This window comes from Anser anser, assembly GCF_964211835.1.
Source record: "Anser anser genome assembly, chromosome: 13".
NCBI lineage: Eukaryota > Metazoa > Chordata > Aves > Anseriformes > Anatidae > Anser > Anser anser.
In genome coordinates, this window is record NC_139734.1 from 17,899,543 (window position 1) to 17,918,916 (window position 19,374).

Sequence of the window (19,374 nt, forward strand, 5' to 3'; positions counted from 1 at the left end):
CTAGCTGTTAATAGTGTAGTTCTGGGTCACTAGATGTGTTTTTTTCTACTTCAAGCCTTGTATCTTCAATTCGATCTCTCTGAGATGACCTTAGGCTTTTTAGAAAATAAATGCCTCGTTTAAGATTTTCTAAGCCTGAATAGAAAATAGGCAGAAAGCTTTCATCAGAATATTTGTGAAATTCAAGTGCATTATTTTAAGCTCGTTTAAGCACATTGCTTATTTTGTTTTGTAACATTCTAGGTTGTTATGATGCTTAGATAATATTGCAAAACTTGCCTTGTTTTCTTCAAGTTCAGACTGCAGTTGTTCAACTATAAGCAAGCTTAGATTTAAATAAGTCTTGCTTTGAGAACTTAAAGTCACTAAAATTACAACAAAACAAAGGACATAAAAGGAAAATTAACTTAATGAGCAGCAGAGTTCCTGAAGACTGGCTTCCTTAAATTTGTTGTCTTCACATTCTAATATCCAACGTATAAACTTTGCAACTTTGTAAGGTTTTGAAGGCTTTTGAAACTTTTGAAAGGTATAAACTTTGAGGCGTAAAGGATAAATTTATTCTATTGCTTTTTCCTTTCAGTTACAATTTACCATGTCTCTTTTCACTATCTTTCTGACTATTTTCAAAGACACTGTAAAAGCTGTCTTCTGAGATTTTCTTTAAATTGAAACAAGGATTTAAAATACAAGGAAGAAGAAGAACACAAGTTCTTTCTTTGTAACATTAGTAGTTCAAAAACTTGGGTAAGGAAGTTCTTCCTGACAGTAATCCGAAGAGTTCCTGGTCTGGTAGAATCAGCAAAAGGTTTGTAACATGAACTGGATAGGGTTTCTACTGTCTTATGTTATCTGCTTACAATGGTGTTTTCTAACTAATTAGGGATAACTGCTTATGCTTTTTAAGAAAACAAAAGTTTTGTGGTACACTTAATAAGCAGTGGTAACACTAATACATACCACAAGGAATATTGAAGATCTGACCTTCATCAGTGGTCATGTTGTGATCCGAAGCACATTCTCACTTATTTTTCTCATAGTGATCCAAGAACTTTTCTCTGGATTCTCTCATTAATATTATTGAATGTACTGAGTCAACAATAAGAATGCATTTATTTATTTTGCCCTCACTTTTAGTTAGGTTTGGTATACAATCCCAATATGACTTGGGTACTTTATCATAATCAAAGATACATAATAATGTCCTGAAATATAGAGCCATAAATGCACATGAGAAATCAATCAACTCAGCTGTGTTTTGTAATTCATGGGACAGTGAGGGCGTTTCATAATATGTGACGAGAGAATGGATCACCTCGGTGTTTACCATAAGTGCATCAATGAGGCCTTGAGATACTGTCCCAGTCAGTGCATTGGCTTGTTTTTAAAAAGAATAAGAGAAATCAACTGCGTGGGGTCAATGTGGGAGGGGGAGAATGGGATAGAGGGGGTAGGTGACACATTCCATTTAAAGAATAATTGTTTGGTAATAAAATAATGAAAATAAAGAATATATTTCCAAGTCAATCTTTTTGTTGGCGAGTTTGTTTTTTTTTTTAAAATTTAAAGCTCAATTTTTGATTGACTTTATACTTGAGAAGTCAAATTCAAACCCTTGGAAGAAGAGCCTGTATACCAGTAAACAAATTCTGTTTTGTAAAAGCAGCACATGTGTGTACATGCATGTTCATGTGAATCACCTTTCATTTTCCCTTCCATTTCCCTTTCCCTTTGTTTTCTTTGATCTAATAAGTGTACTTCTGTGTATATCTTGGACTTGTTTATATTTGTATGTCATTGTGGCTACTACAACAAGAAAAATTAATACGTGAAAATGTAAATTGCTGCACTAGATGAATCCCTGCACCATATTGACTAGATAATTTTTCTTTAAAAATTAGTTTTCATAGTGATAAATATATTGGCTATTATGACTGAAAATAATAAAGGTATTTCTTCTGTAATCACTGACTGAATATAAATCTTCTCTGGACTATGTCTAGTTCTTGGTAACTGTTAAGGCTCAGATAGGACATTGTAATACTTTTGAAAGAAAACAAGCTTTATTATTTCACAGCTTCACTTTTAATCTTCAGTATTTTTCTTTATTTTCAATTTTGAACTGGTATCAATGAGCCCAAGTGTCTTTGATAACTAAGTCTGAGTCAAGCATGTTGAATTGCTTTCCCGGAGTGTTCTTTGAATACTCTCTCTATAGTTGCATCTTCCAGGATTAGGTCTCTCATGTTATTTAAGTTCCATAGTTGTTTCGAAACAATGAAGATGTGCCCATTTGCTGCTTCTGGTGCCTAGAACATGAGGCTCTTAGAATACAAAAAAGGATGTGCAAATGCTGTAACTGTCTTACTTTGTGTAAGTCACATGATTTAAAAAAAAAACCAACTGCTTATTCAAAAACACGTTACACAAATGAATGTCTGCATACTGAAGCATGGTTGACAAGGTTCGTTTATGGTATCTCTTTTCTACTGTACCCCAAAATAATGTTGTCTATCCATTGCATATTTGAGTAAGATGGGGGTGGATGGATTTCACTACTGAAAAGTAATATTTTCTTTGACAGTAAATTCTGTGGGGAAAAAAAAAATTGTAGAATAGTTACTGCGTATAGATGCTTCACTGACAGTTTTAGGTATTGAATAACCATGCTGATCAAGTTATTGCAGGGTGCCTCGTACTTTGTAGAGTAATGGTCAGTATCTGTTTTGTAGGCAGTAGTTTTAGAGATGTTTAAAGTGACACTGAATAAGGTTACCTTTGCAAATGGCTACCTCAATACAAGTCATTATCACTGACAGAAACTGGATAATGTGATCTCTGTTTAAATCATTTTTTGTAATTGCAGGCTAGCTCATTTTATTTGTATAAATTTCTTTCCCAGCTGATCAAATGTTTTCAAATGGTAGCTTGTATTTGCATGTGTGTTGTTAGGATAAAAATACTTCAATGACGTGGGAATAGGTGAAAATTCAAAAAAATTAACATTTTTGATTGCACTCATTGGATCACTAACTTGAATTAGATACAGTGGATGATTTATACTTACATATCATACGTTTATAATTTGCAATGGAAAAAAAATATTCCCAGCTGCTATAGTTTTCCAAAACAGATCTCTCAGCCATATGGAAATGCAAATTGCAAATTCAGTGCACAACAGAGTAATCCCTTGGAACAGAGCAACCAATTGCATTAAGCAACCACAATTAATATGCTTAAAAGTCCTACAAAGGAGCTTTATATTTAGCTTCACAGAGCAAGTAAAAATAATTTTGCGGTTATGAACTGTGGATTACTTAGCAGTATTTCACTATACGCAGCATTTTCTTGTGGTTTACCTAGGATGATGGTGATGTTAACTATGGCTACTTCAGGTGGAAGGACTCATAAGCAATGATGGACATCTTAACCATTATTTTACATGTGAAATAACTTCTGATCTTTAAGTATTGCCTTATACTAAGAAAGGCATGTTTCCACCCAACTGGAGCTAGTCCCACAGCTGTGGCAGGTTAATGTAATTCTAGTTATTTCTTCAGAAATGGAAGAGGCCAACAGTGCAAAGAGTCTCATTCCGTGCTAATATCAGAAGACTTTCAAATAGTAATTTATTAGCTTATTAGCTAATTAATAAGTAGCTAATTAAAAAAAAAAAACTGCAAAGCAAACAAAAACAATGTGACCTTTCTAATACATTGACTTGCTCTGCAGTCTGAAAAGTTAGGTGATGTTTCCGTGGCCATAATTTACTTGTGGAGGTTGGCCCCAAAGTTAGGGCATACATACCTAGCAGTTTCTGTTTCTCCAGATGAAAACTGATTCACAGTTGAGAGCGCCAACTATTTCTACTTAGCTTTGTTTCATGCCAGAGTTTTCAGTTTTATTTAATGCTGTTAGATATTGCTCTATACATAAAACATTGAAATGCAAACAGGGTACCATTGCTGTACTAGTAATTCTGTGAAACAGAATTTTCACTGAATTTTCCTTTTAATGAATATGCTACAAAGCACCAAGTGCTTCCAGGTTCTGGCAGTATTTCAAAATAGTGAAATAAATACACTTCTAATAAGAATATTCTGAGGAAAAATTCAAGTGTTCCCTAACAAGTGGCAGTAATATTGTAGCAAATTTTAGTGGTGTGAATAATTTCAGAAAGAGATGTTCTCTATTAAAGAATGAATTGCTATAAACATGATTAAAGATGATAAACGTGAATTCATTTTCAGTTTGTTTGTTTAATCATGTCAGAATCCAGTTAGTTATGGAAAGATCACTTTGATACTCAGTTGTGTATGTTAGAAACTCCGAAATCTGTGATCCAGACTTAAAATTGCCTCTTCAGTTTGTCTTTATGAATTTACTATTATAGTCCAATGCTTTTATGCTAATTGCATTTTTGCCTATTTTGTGCAGTGAAACTTTATTTTAAGCCCCACTAGAAATTGTTGTGCTTAAGAAATAGTGTGTTCCAGCAAGTAATGGGAACATAATGTAATTAAATGAAGAAACACCTTTATATTTCTGAAGATAAGAGGAGAAATGAGTCACAAATGGAACCAGTCAATGGTACGGGATAGCATTGCCTTTAGGTATTTGTAAAGTCAACAAGGTAATCAAAGATGAAGCAGAAACTGAAAAAAATAAAAATAGAAATCCAGAAATGGTGTCTGACACGTCGAGATTGCTAAGTTATTACAGTTAGAATGTGTCACAAACCTGCTGTAAGACACAAAGTACAATTTTGACAAGGTTATGTATCTTTGAAGGGAGGTACAAGTGGGAAACATGAACATCTGTATTGGAGAGGCAGGAGTGTGTTTATGTTTTGCCCGCATATATTTATCTTCTACCGAAATAATGTTCATTTCTGTTGAAGAAATTCTGATTTTGACCTTTATCAGCATGAAATGGAAGTCCAGTTTCTGTGCAGGGTGAAATATATTTTGGAAATAGGCACAAGTAAGACGACTGTCTTCTGTCCTGAAATCAGGTGTTGGTGCAAGCTGTGTGAAGACAGTGCAATGTATTCTTTTACAGCTTTTCTAATCGAGAATAGACATTTTCATAGTCATCACCTAAATCTGCTTATATGCAATTCTGTCTTTGTATCTTAAGTCCCTTACAAACTCAGACAATACATAGTGCTATTGATATGTTTGAATATATAGGTACTTAATCATCTTTATTCCAGTTGCATGATTCCATAGTTTGTTTTAATTATTGATGTTTTCTCTATGTTATGTAGTGGCTAGGGGCAAAATGAAAAACTTGTGGCATGCTTAGATAGTCTCTCCACAAAATGTCTCAAATTAGTATACGTGCATGAAAGTTAATCTTAGAAAGCAGAGGTGTCTTAAGAGTACAAAATCATATAAATGCCGGTTATTAGGGTGACCGAGAATACTAGATAGGTTTAATAAAGAGAGGTATGTAGCGTCCCGGTCATGATACTTCCCTTACTTAGATCAAAACAGACTCACTCACTGAAGTGGTGTAAAAGCTGTTCTTACAAAACAGCTGAGCTCTCTGCAACGCAGAACTGCATTAAGAAATGGATCCTAAATTGGGAAGTCACAGATTATCGTAATTTATCATAGTTTTCATGCCTCTCCCTCAAGTGTTCCAGTTTTTCATGTCCAGACCTTGGAACTTTCCAAACATCATGGGAACATAAATTTAAATACCAAATAGGATGTTTGTTTTTGTGTTTACTTTTACATGTATAAATCCAGGACGTATTTGTGCAAGTCTTGGTGTGCTATTATGGACCATCAAACTGCCATGCTATTTCCTGAGTCTGTAGAGAAGACATTGGTGTTAACAGTGATTTACAGAGAACATTGTGATTTATGTCCCCAGGAGCTTTGTTAGAGAGGAAGTGATTGTGAAACAGGAAACCGGGCATTGTATAAAAACATCCATCACTAAGTCACTGGAGAAAAAAGCTACAAAGAATAATTTAAGAAATATATTGCTCTTTTTTTGTATAAAAATGTATTTCTCATTGTGTGCAGCCAGATGTTCTAATTGTTGATAGTAACACAAGTGACTAATTTGATTTAAACCTGACTTTTTAATTGAACCTTAGCACTCGAGAGGAAGAAAAAGAAATCACTAACAGAATACTAACAGAAGTATCAATACTTTGGTGTGATCAGGGTTTGGTGATCTTTTCTGGATTGAAAAAACTTTTAAGCCAAGGAGTGAAAGAAATGAATGTGGAAAAAAAAAGAAATGTTAAAACTTACGTAAAAGCATACCATTGTGTCTTGTATTTACGAGTTCATACATGCTTGGCATTAGTAATCTGGAGTAAGTATCATGATGTTTTGCCCTATAGTGAAATCTAGTAAAAAGCCATGTGCAAAAGCTGTTTTATGTTGTGTCTAGAACTAACCTAACTTTATGTAATCAGAATGAAAAGATTGTTTATACGTGTCTTATTTTTTCCCACCTTTTTTTAATGGTTTAGCATATACGTGTATATATGCTAAATATATTATTGAATATATGAATGTATGTATCTGAACACTGGAAAACACTTAATTTGCTTTACCTTGATCACCTTCTTGACTAGTTTCACTAAACAACAGTATTACTGTATAATGATGCTGGCTTCTTAGTTGCTGATAGAATTAACCTTGACTGCTTAGTGCTTTCTTTGTGTGTTATGATAGCTTTGCCAGGTAACAGTTGTATTGTGCTAACCTGTGTGTGTGTTGGGGCTGTTCTACAGTAAAATTCTATAAGATACATGTTTCACCAAGGCACATGACTCATAGCATTAATCTTGTTAGTCTAGAAGTTCAAATACTGGAAAAAGCTATCTGTCATTACCAAAAGTTGACTGCAGTTGCATTTAAATTATTTCTGGGGTTGTGCTTTTGCTGAATTCTTCTGAAGACTTTCTAAGCTTTTCAAAATGGATTTACTGAATTCAGAAAAATGTGCATCTGTGCTTCTTGGTAAAGTAAAATTTCTGGTTTTTATTCACTGTGTTTCACTTAGATGTATGTGATAACTGAAGTAACCTGCAATTGTAATATCTCAGCTAAATTCATCATATGTGTAGCCTTGCTGAGCTACAACCGACCTGTGGCTAGTTGTTGAGTACGGTTATTCTGCCTTAACTTTCTTTCAAACCTGTAGACAGTACTAAGAACCATGTAAATACACAGAAATATCCACACTATTATCCATTATTAGAAAAGTTCTTTAGCTTAATACAAGTGGTATTAAGGAGACTGAAGTAATAGTATGATTTATTTATCTCAAACTTCTCACATAGTAAGAAGAATTGATTTTGAAGATTTCCCACTTAGGCTTTTCCTGTGTAGTTAATTATACCTCAGAAAAAAATAATATGTATTGTCCAGAGAAGTGGAAATAACCCTTTCATTTCTCTTTCACAAAAGGGTGGCACACTGGAGGCTTATTATTTCAATTGTTCAACTTAAGTATCTAGAGTTGCATTATTCTTCTAAGGTATGACTCTTTCAGCAGAAAGCAATACCTCCACATAAAAAGAAAATCATTGACAGAGATATTGCTGAATTTAATGTTTTAATTGCGCTGTACCTGAATACACTCATTTAAGTTAATATACAAAAGCTTTTTCCTATGACTTCCTGGGACTTGTACATTGTAACATATAAGGTGATAGGGTGAAAAGCAAGATGTTCTTGTGCTGCATAATTCCACATCCAGTTACTATGGAAAGAATAAAACAACAAATTAACTGAAGTTAGGTAATTTTAAGATCCCATGTGACAAATACTGGCTTCTTTATGGAATGTGATGTGAGCAATCTGTTTGAATTTATTCTTCCCATACCTATAAGCAAAACATATCCATTTCTTTTTGCCTAAATTCTTCTAACTCTTCTTCATATTCTTCCTAATGGCATACAAGCTAAACGGAATGCTTAAGTAGTTCTAAGGATGACAGTCATAGCAATGCATGGGGAGGAACTGAAAACTCTTCTGCTTACATTGCTTCAAGGTTTGGGGTGGGGGTGGGTGTAGGGTTGATAGCTTAGTTACTAAACTGGTGAATAGATGAAATGTGGTCACTGGGGAGTAGAACATACTCAGATAAGTATATCCACTTTGATTTGGGAATATAGCTTTTCTTCCTTGGGCGACTAGGCAGAACAAACAGCCTATTAAAACTCTTGGGAAAACTGCTGTTAAGAAAACAACAAGCAGTTTGCAAGGGAAGCTAGCCTTATTTAAAATCTAAGAAGGGAGAATAAAATGAGTGAAAACTCAAAATGAAAATCCAAAGCTGATCTTGTACACTCAACTGAAGCTACCAAACTAATTGCTAAGCAGCTGAGGATAGATGCATTTTCATACAAATGTTAGTTGGATGTTCCTAGTCAATGTCAGGCTGAAGATTGCCAGCCAAATTCCATATACTTGAAGGGATAAATTTACTTTTTGTTTATTCTCCTCTTCGTCTTCCCTTGAAAATGGAAGAAAAACTATTCTTTTCAAAGACAGAATGTTACCAAGACAATATTATAATAAGAAAAATTGTTTAGCCCTTGTCTAAACTCATTAAGCCTGTCTGAAATTAAATGTGCTTGTTTTACAGACTGAGAAGGTGAAGGCATAACTACACAATTAATTGTTTTCTGAGAGTGAGCTCTACGGCAATTCCTATTTAATAAATATACCAATATTTATGGAGGGAAGACTTAGCAGAATAATAAAGAAAGGCTCACCTGTCTGATCTGAAGTTGGTTAGAAATAAGGTTAGAGAAAACTATAGATAATTTTCTCTCTCCTTGCTGTTTTGAGCCCTGGAACAGAAGAATACATAAATTGTTATTCTATTGTGAGTGGTAGACTGTTTAGACACTTTCTCTTTTATTTGAAGGAAAAAGCAAATGAAATTAGCAGGATAATCAGTTGTAGAGAAGAAAAGTTATTGTTTAAGTTGGTACAGCTCTTTCCGCTGTTCCCAAAAAAGAAACTGTAGAGTTCTGACATTGGTTGGAAGAATGAATGCAAGACAAAAAATTTGAGTTGCACCGGATTAGAAGGAGGTTTTAACGCTGAAGTCTGTTTTGTTAGGTTGTTGGTGCTCCCCACTCCCCTGCCCCCAGCTACTTATCTAGGCATTGAATATTAGTCTTTCTGGGATTTCTGGGAAAATGAAAGCTGTAGGAATAATTCAGATTTGCTCATCAAAAGATAGGGCACTATCCTCAACTTGATTTCTGTTCGTGAATTGTGTTGCTTTTTACAAGTATGACAGCTTTATGGCATGGTAGTGTTCAATACTGGAATGATTTTAGGTCAAGCCAAGTCACCAATTTGCTGCAAAATGGACCGCTTCTCTAACAGTGATAAGAGCCTTGACGTAGCAACATTCGTTCAGCTGTTCAAGCTGCTTCTCTCCCTCCCCGCCCTCCCTGCCCTTCTACTTCTACTGCTTTGTATGAACTCTCATGGTTTTCCTATTGTTGAGTGAATGCACCTTCTTAAGGCTGCTAACATACACTCATGTTTGCTTTTGTATTGGCCTGTGATAAGAGCTTTGGAATGAGTGAAATGAAACTGCGCATCCCTTGTGTAACTTTGCTATATCTATTTAAGGTTATTAATTTTTATGTACCTAAAGAGAAACAAAATCTCTTTGTGGCCTTTTAAATTTTGGATGAAGGAAAGTTAAACAAATGGGAAGTCTCATCAGGGCAATTGGTTTAGTTTAACTTCTATTTATCAGAGCTAAAGGACAAGAAGGCGAATATGTTAAGCTATATTAAGTATAGAAGATGGAAGGATCAGGGAAGAATTAAGCTTTATAACTTTGGGGAAAAAAATCCCCTTCTCTCTTAATCTGAATTAAAATATTAATGCCAAAATTAGAAACCCCTTGCAGTATCATCATTTACGTGCATCATTCCTTCCTCCTGCAGCAGTACTTCAGCAGGTTCCAACAATAAACATCACTTGATGAGAAAACTACAGAATTCTTCAGTGGTTTCAGCATCTATACTGTCCTGTATAATAAGTCATAGCTTTGAAAAGCATATTTGGGAAAGTACTTGTTGGAGCTGAATCATAAAGCGTTCTTACATGTGGTAGTGAATTATGCTAATGCTTTAATGTTAAATTTGGGGATGTGCTGCTGCCCTCTACTGTCCGATCCACGGGGAGTAGGTTGTTTTATCTAGTGAAGCGTGCAACAAAAATATTCTAAAAAGAGCAGCCTATGCTTAGGAGCAAAGTAAGAGGATTCATATTAGTCTCCTACACAGGAAGGATTAAATCCTTTACCTGCATCATAAAATCACTTTCTTTTGTGAAGTGACTAAAATTACATCAGTCAGTTTTGGGAAAGTGAAAGGACGCTAAACCCATTAATATTTTAAGCCATTTCATGTCTACTAGTAACATTGATGGTAAGTATTAGCAGTAAATCACAGAGAGCATGCAATAAAGTATTTGAATTTTGCAGGGAACACTTTCATCCAATGTAGAATCCATGAACCATATAGCCTCTGAATGATATTAAAAACTTATGTTTCAGCTTAACTTTGTAATAAAAGAGAGTCTAAATGCTCCTTTAATTTCAGAGGAGAACTTCAGAACATAAATCTCATTCTCTGAGTTAGTGCAAAAACACACAAATTTCCTGGTTAGTCACAGTATGCAAGATTAGAAGAATAGATGCTTACCTTTCAATTGTAGTAGCTTCTCCATGAAAAGAGCTACCAGTAATAGTAATAATAGTAAGTGGTGATAGTCTAATATAAATGTTCAAAGACACGTGTTCAGTTTTACTGCATTGACAGTGTGGGGCTTTCACATACAAAGCATTTACATATCATGGTGTGTTCTTTCAAGAGGTTGAGAGAGTTCTATGTTTAGGACATATCTTCATTCTGTAAATTACGCCATTTTGCCTCTGTCATGTAATATTGTAGATTCTTCACTATTGTAGCTAAGGGTGAATAGCTCGAGGCACCATTTTTTCCCTTTAAAATGCAAATTGTTACATGAAATTGTTCGGAGCTTCTGAGAGGCTGCTCAAGTTGGCTTCCTTGAGATGTGCAGAAACTGAAGGTGTCCGTGCAGGACCGTATGTTCATTCAGCTGTGTCCTTTGCACTTTCCTTGTACAGCTGTTATCCTGCAGTAACAGGAAGAAGATTGATTGCTGCTATTGAGTGCACATTAAAAATCTTACTTTGGCAGGATTTATCAAGTAGTTTATTACCTCCTGTGGTGGATTTCTATAAATTTTTGTGTTGTGGACCTATCTTAAATTCTCTGCAACATCTCAAGATAAAGATTATCATTGTGAGCTTGAGCTTTAAGGCCACATCTAGGAATGCTAGAAATGCATTCCCTCCCCTTATTCAGCCCTTCAGAAAATGTTAATACTTTAAGAAATCCTTCTTGTATAGGTACATGTTTTCAAATACCCATCCTGTTCCCTAACACCATCATCTCTGCTGTCTCCATCTACTTGCTTCTTCTCACTTCTGACAATGAAGTTCTGACCAGCACACAGTGGGTTTCATTTGTATTCCCCTTTTCTTCCCACTCTCTGTAAGTAAGAACCAAGAAAAGTAGTAGCTGTAAAAAAGGCAGAGTTCTTTGGCTTATTTTTGAAGTTATTTAATGTCATTTGGATGGTGAACTCTATGTGTCAGTTTTTAGCTGTACTATCAAAAAAGATGGAAACGAGGAGAAAGTGAGCAAGGCGTATAAAGAACATTTGTGAAATAAGGTTTTGAAAATAGGACAATAATTAATTAGAAGAAAAAGTAGATGTGAATTCTAAATGTTTTCCAACCTGGAAAAAAAAAAGGCTGCTATGATTTTGGCTAAACCGATTAATTGGCTTAACTGATTTTTGCGTTTCCGTTGAGGTAAGACGAATAAGGCCTAATGTAAAATTATTGTTGGTATGACAGTTCCTGTTTGAAAGCGATGATAATGGTGACTGCTGTGAAGTGACCAGCTTAATGGAAGCTTTTTTCTCCCCACTATTTTGAGTCTAAAATTGGGTGACAAGAACACCGTAACCTAGTACATACCGGTGTATCTTATGTTGATATCTTATGATGATTTAGAATGAGCCGTGTGAAGAATTACTGCCAGTGTGTCTGTACATGTACACGTGTAAATCCATTGCCAGGTTACAGTTTTGTCCTTTTTAGTTGTCTGGAATTCTGGGGCAAACATTACTGTGCCTTGCAGGTAGGGTGGTGGTGGTGTTCACATACATGCACGCTGGTGATCAGCTACCATAAATCTGCAAAAATAATTAGGCTTCAAAATGTTTACTTGAAGTAACTAACTGAAGACTTAGGAAAACAAATGGTAGCAAAAACTGTATAATAATGTATTCTGTGAATAAATGTTAAAAGTAATGTAGGTGACTGATGTATTTCTGTTTGTAACGCAGAACAGAACATCCCAGCTTGAATTATTTCTAGATTTCTGCCAGATTTTATAGATCAGATTTAGTTCTTTAATGTAAGACATTTTTAAACCCTCTGTTTTCTCTCAGTCCCTGGAGGTGTGACACTGCATTACATACTCAGTCTGTTAGGCATGATGGGGAATTGCTAAAATACTCGGCATGAGGATAGGAATAGCTTTTCTTTTCCCCAAGTTTAATTTAGAAACAGTTGTCATAGGAAAACTTGCGTTAAAATAGGTGTTACACATTAAAAAAAAAAAAAAAAGGAAGCTGGAATTGCTACTTCCACATTACAGTCTTATCCATAATGTACAGGGATGCTCCTGGGACATGGATCAGGTGCCTGTTGAAAATAGCCCTTTGGTCAGATGAATACTTTTTTTTTTTCCTCTTTCCTCCAGATGGTACAAGTGTAAGACCTGATAGCACATAGCCCTGCACTTCCTGAAATGACACTGAACTTTCTTTTATAAATTTCTAGTGTGTGAAATTGCAAAAGGAAGTTTGGCCAGTCTATAAAATGGCAGTACTCAAACCAAGAAAAAATAACATACAGTCGCAGAAGTGCTGACCATTAACAGTCTTCCTTGATGGAGGAGGAAATATTTTTGTCAAAGTTCTTGTCAGATTAGCAGAGCTATAGAAAAGCATTAGATGTTGCTATAAAGAAACTTTGGGTGAGAATGCCAAACCTGAGCTTGAAACGTGTAGGGGGAATTGTGTACTTTGCATAAAACCTAAATGGCCTTGTTAAAATTTTACTAGTAACACTTCAGCTGCTTTGTGAGTTAACTCCAGAAACTGTAATTGCTAAAGCTGCTTCTTATGTCTATCTATAAAGTTTGGAGGCCTTAAAAAAAATTCCTGTGTGTTATGGAATGAATTATATAATGGAAAAATACTTTTTTTTTTTTTAACGTGTATTAATAATTTACTCCTAGTGTCTGAGGAGATTTAATGAAAACTACTGATATTGTGGACTTGAGCAGCAATTATGTTCACATTGTGTTCATGGGGATGAGTTCAAAAATGGAAATTGTATTTGTCAATTCAGTTCTAGTAAATGGATGAGTTTTGCTGGATAAGTTTATTTGGTAGCATTAAGTAATTTAAGTTCTTCTTTATTCACCCTATTAGAACAAAACTTACTACAGTATCTGTCTTTCACTCAGAGCGTACTGATTTATATTTTATACCTTCCTTCCCTTCCCTGTGACTCATCCTCTGTTACCCGCGTTAAGTAGCTCCTGAAACATGAAGTGGCTAATGAGTGAATAAATCCATATCAATAACATACTGTATTTTGAATTTCATTTCTGTTGAGGCTAGGAAAGCATCTGTTCCAACACAAAATGTTGGCTACAGTTAGTATGTGCGAAGATACAATGAAAGTAATCTTCAGGCTTTCATCTCAGCTTTGATGGACTACAGGGATAAGAGGCATGGTGTTTGTGTTTGACCCTTCGATGACAAGCCTTACTGAGATTCTCAGAAAGGGGAGGCAGTGGAATAAGAATAACTGGAGAAGTGGCTTTTTGCATAAAGCTTATTACTTGGTTTACACATTAGTATTAGATAGCATGGGAAGAACAGAAAAAGGAGAGAAAAAAAAACAAAAAACAAAAAAACCCACAAAACTTAGCTCTGTGGAACTGTAGAGTGTTACTATAGATAGGCTGCAAGATGAAAGAGCTGTCTTGGCATATTTGTGGCTCAAAGACCTGCAGCCTCACCTGCAGAACTCCTTTCTATCCTAAGGAGTTTTTCTTAGGAACTTCAGCTATCACACTAAAATGTAGGTTAAGTCACTTCATTTTGTCTCAATTTTCCATTTATCATTTTGTTTTGTCATGACCCCATTTTCTGTCTCTTAGCTTGGCTCTTTATTTCCCACATATGTGGTTATTGGAGTGATTTGTTGAGAAACATAAACCCGTATTGGTTGGTTGGGTACTTCTGGACACGCGACATGCACAACAGCAAATCTCAAAACTCAGATGCTGAAGTCCCATGTGGTGCATGCTATCTAACGCTTGGCTGACCGCTGTTGATTTGGAAGTTTCCAAGCTAACTGCATGACATCTGCAACATGTTTGTTTTCATGGAACTTTGTGAGGCTTTAGCAAAGGAGGAGATGATGTTTAGTGTGTTCAAACACTAAACACAGGGGGTTATCTCTGTATCAGATCTCAAGCAATAATATTTTGCATAGGGAAAAACATAGCAAGAATAATTCATCAGTTCATTGCTTAGATTTATTATGTGAATTAAAAAAAAGTCTGTCTTGATTCTCTGCAGTACTGGAGGAAAAAAATATGTTTCTCAGCAGTGGAAGAAGAAAATGATTTCTTCTGTTCCTCTGAAGTAGAAGGGGTACTCAGTGGCTGGCAGTGAACGAGCAATTCCGTTGTGAAGAGAGGTCTTTTTATTTTATTTCCTGTTATGGTAAGAAAATTACTTTTTTCAAAGTCACATTTTACTGCACGATCAGAACTTAGCAAATGTTCTTTGGTTTCTGTAACTGCTCAGTTGTGCTTGAAAAATCCTTATTAAGGTCTGTCTTCAAAATGTTGCCTTCTCTTTTATTCAAGGAGTTAGCTGTGCTCGGTCTTGTTAGAAAATAAGAGCATTGCTGGATACTTTGACTTTGGCCCTCTCCATTATTCAGCAGCCCACAAATGTTGACTTTAAATAAAGACAGTATCTATAATCCTTTGTGCTGTGGAACTGTTAAATTGAGGGATCATTTGCCGCACAATTGACAATTTCTTCTAAAATCTTCATTTCCTTTGCTGCTACTTTTAAGAGAAATGTTGTCTAGTATTCCCTCTTTTTCAACCCAAGTAAAAGGATATAATGATGGATGTTTTTCTTGAAAGTTAATTTTTCTGTTCTACCATCTTTAGTGCAGGCCATCCAGTTCTCATTTTATCCTGTAGTTTTGATTTTCATCCCATTCCAGTACATAAAAGTGGAATCTTTACTGCTAAAAGTAGTAAAGTAAACTTCACCATAGTTACTTCACTCTTCCAATGCAGTGTGAAAAACAGATATGTATTTCATTGTCTTATTGGTTCTTCAGGGCTTTTTATGGCCTGGAAGAAGCGATGAGACTGCTCTTTGGATAAAACTTTGGAACTAACTAATGAGAGTTTTGGGGTAGCCTGCAGTCATAAATACACTTGCCAATTTAACTTTTGGACAAGTAAACATGCCCTTCATTTTCAGAGTGGTAAATTAATTCCTCTTCTCTCTTCTTACATAGCTTAATCTCTCTCCCTATACCATCAAATGACAATCTCATGCATTATTAATCCCATTTAATGTTAAGCTGTACAGAAAGTTCTGCTTGCTGCCAAGGTGCAAGATTATGAGAGCATTGCCTGTGGTTTGTGCTGTGATGTTTGACTCTCTAAGGAAAGCACAGAAACTGTGGAAAGGTAACGCTGGTTTTAGTTTAACACTTGATCTCTGCAAGCATTTAGAGGACAGAAAATTCTTCAGGAGGAAGTAAGGGATGCCTAAAAATATCATCCAAAAGTAGCTGTTGAACTGTTCTGAGAGGGCTTGCTTCGTGTAGTTAAGCATGGCACTTACCCTCTGCGAGCCAGTTTTTGTGCTATGAGAGTAGCTGAGAGAGTTTATCAATACTAGAGCTTCTGTAGTAAATCTGCTGAACTTGCTGGTGATTACTTGTAGTCTTCCAAATAATTCTTGTAGCTTAGCAGGGATGAAAGTTTCTAGTTTATGTTGCGTTGTGTGCACGCTCTAGGTCATAACTTAAATGATTTAAAGGAGAAGGAGAGTGCACCTTGTTTAAGATTAACAAAACAGAATTTGTGTGTCCTTCTGGTAAACGGTCTAGGACAAGCTGGTAAGTAGTGAGTTCACTGCTCCAGGGAAGGTGCCTGCCTGGAGCAGAGGGCACAGTGGGACGCCAGTCTAATGGAAGAGAGGGATTAAAAAGCACTGTGAGAGACTTTTTTGTCAGCTGCAGGGATTTTCTGGACTGGAGAAAACCATGTACCCATCTATCTCCCCATGGATAGAGAGGAGTGTATTAAAAACCTTGTGTTCTGGTTTCTCTCATCTAGCAATTCTCAGCTTCTCTAAGTTTAGAATTTTCTTGTTCTAGTTCTTAATTTTTTAATTTATTTTTTCTTTGTTATAAAGTAACTGTAGTTCTTATTCTTTGGTGCGCTGGTGGAAATTGAAGGAGGGATTGCTAATGTATAGTAAGAGGTGGGTAAAATGGCAGGGAACTCTTGTTTTATCATGAGGGAATCAGTGTTAATAAGTCAGATCAGTGATTTTTATTTAGTCAAAATAAAAATACCAAAAACATATGTTTACTTGCTTTACCAGCTGTCATAAAATTTTGGAGAAAAAAGGCTACTTCCAGGCCTTCCAAGGGGAATATTTCACAGAAGTATTCTAACCTTTATAGCTTACAAAACCAATTGGCTTCTTTTTTTCCTATAAAGTATTTTTTTTGGCTGAGATTCTACTGCAGCAAAGCTTTAGATGTGAGGAAAAATACCAGCTCTGAAGGAAATAACTGGACTGCCTTCTAGTGGTTTTTGTTATAGATTACTCTTTACAAAAAAGAACTCATCTCTTCAAGTGAATCATATTCCAGATTTAATAAGCTCCCCCAAAAATCTTAGTATTCAACAACTAAAAGTTTATTTCTATGATATTTGCCCTTTAAGAAGCACAAGGCAGATCATACTAGTCACTTAAGTTGGGGTGGTTGCGTAATCTTAAGAGAAGTCGTTTTGCGTATTTCTATTAATTTGGGTAGTGTAGAGGCATCTACTGCTACATCAAGAGAGGTTAATTTTAAAATAAATGGCTCAACTTTTTAATTCCTTTGGATAGTGTTAAAAAAAAAAAAAGTGATAAAGTCCCGAGGAAAGTAATGTGGTGTTAATCATTTTAAATTTGATTTGTGTCATCAGACAGCAGCAAAAGAGCACCTTATACAAAAGTAGTGAAGACATTGATCTGAGAGGGTGTAGGGGATTTGAATGTTTGGTATTAAGTAAATAAACAGACCTAAATTGTTGCAACTCCCTCATAATTTTTCTTGTTGTCATAGCAAGTATTATTGTACACTTCTCTTCTGCTACTGTTTGTCAGTAGGAAATATTAAGATCTCTGTAAATAGATGCATGTTTCACTGGGTTCTGACTTTAATGTACATACAGTATATTCTCCTGATGACTCATATAGTTCATCTTCATGTTGAGTTAACAGAAATGAAAGCCTATCATTATTACCATCAACAGCTTTATTATGAATTTCCAACTTTGTGTAACCTTTTGTGATTGTTTTGTTTCCCATCAGGGACCAAAACTTACACTGGTGAGAGTGAAGATTTTTTTTCTCCTGTTAGAATCATAGGGCAGAAATGATATCTTAAGTAATATCCTGAAATCAGAACATTGTAGAAATGCTCTTATCTTCAGTGAGAGTCCTAGAATGGACACCTTATTGGAAATTTATTGTGAAGAGAAAAATGATGCTTCTGAAATTTGATGCAAATTATCTTCGAGAAATAACATAATTACATATGCAGAGATTTTAGTACTTTTTCCTGTGTGCTGATACTTCAAATAAATGAATAAGGAAATTACAGCAGGGCAGTGTCAACTTTATTTGGAGGTTATATCAAAGGCAATTCTCTATGATAAAGATGTGCAGATACAGCTGAAGAGCTGTAGAGATTGCTACATTTCTAGTAGGGTAGGTTAAGGTGCACTTTAGAAGAAGGTAACTAGTTGTGAAATTAACCCTTAAGTAAATTGGCAGAGAAGTTAAGTAATGAGATCTTAGTTTTAATTTGGATAACAGCCTTGCAAAGATGCTGAAGGAAACCGATAACTGAAGTGTGACACGGATTGAGTTAAATGAAGGGATAAGCATGTACAGAGATGGCAGCAGTGCTCAAGGACACTAAAATATAGAGGGTGACAGGAGACTCTTGAATCAGCAAATTATGATCAAATTTGTGAAGAGGCTGACTACTGGAAAGATTGATAACCTTCAGTCTCAAGTATTAGTGTACACAGGCTCTTAAATCTGTCATTAAACTTCAAAGGAAAGAAGGCGGTTAGAACTTATATTGACAAAGGTAAGTACCATGTGGAGGCAAAAGTCATGAGAGGTATTAAAAATGGTCCAGCTATTTACTAATACTGTAAAAATAACACTTATGACTAGAGGAGGAAAAGGAACTCCCACTGGTGTCAGAAAAGTCCTGTGTTAAAACACGGCTGTTACTGTTTGTAATTTTTTTCAATTGCTTTCAAAGAATGTTTGTGATACCTTTGATAAAAGTAAAATAATTATTTTGAATTTGTGTATGTTCACAGGCTTACTGATGTTAATGTCAATCTGATTACCTGTGTTCTCTTAGTCAGCATTGGTGAGTGAAGCTGACGGAGATTAAGTTAAAATGGATAATATTTCCCTTTGGGCAGTTACATTCTTTTATGATGGTTTGTATTTCCCAGCAGCAGAAGCCTGTGGTGGTTATGAAAATCAGGCATTTTAAAGGTCAAGAAGAATCACAATATGGTGAACTTGTCTTTTGTGGTGGTTTTGTTTCCATGTGCCAAATGCTAGATTTCTGGCTTATAGGATTCTCTTCCTCGTCCTTGTGAGAAATAGAAATGAGGATTAACTGAAAACTCTCCTACTCAACTATGTATACAAGGTTATTTTTTTTTTTCAACTCTGCATGCAGGGAAATTTTGGCTTTTTTATTTTTGAGAGGGCTCTTTTTTCAAGTTCTTACTGTTTAATTGTACTGTGATTTTTTTTTAAGATTCCGTTTGAATTACTGACTTCATTCTGAAACTGAAATTTTGATTCTGTATATGACCCTACTGATCCTTAT

The 19,374-nt window shown here is 35.4% G+C and overlaps 1 protein-coding gene across 1 annotated transcript in view; it reads left to right on the forward strand.

Moving 5' to 3' along the window:
* The window catches only part of LOC310881071 (uncharacterized protein), an 88,687-nt gene that overhangs the window by 5,443 nt on the left and 63,870 nt on the right, over positions 1-19,374 (forward strand). The window lies entirely within an intron of this gene.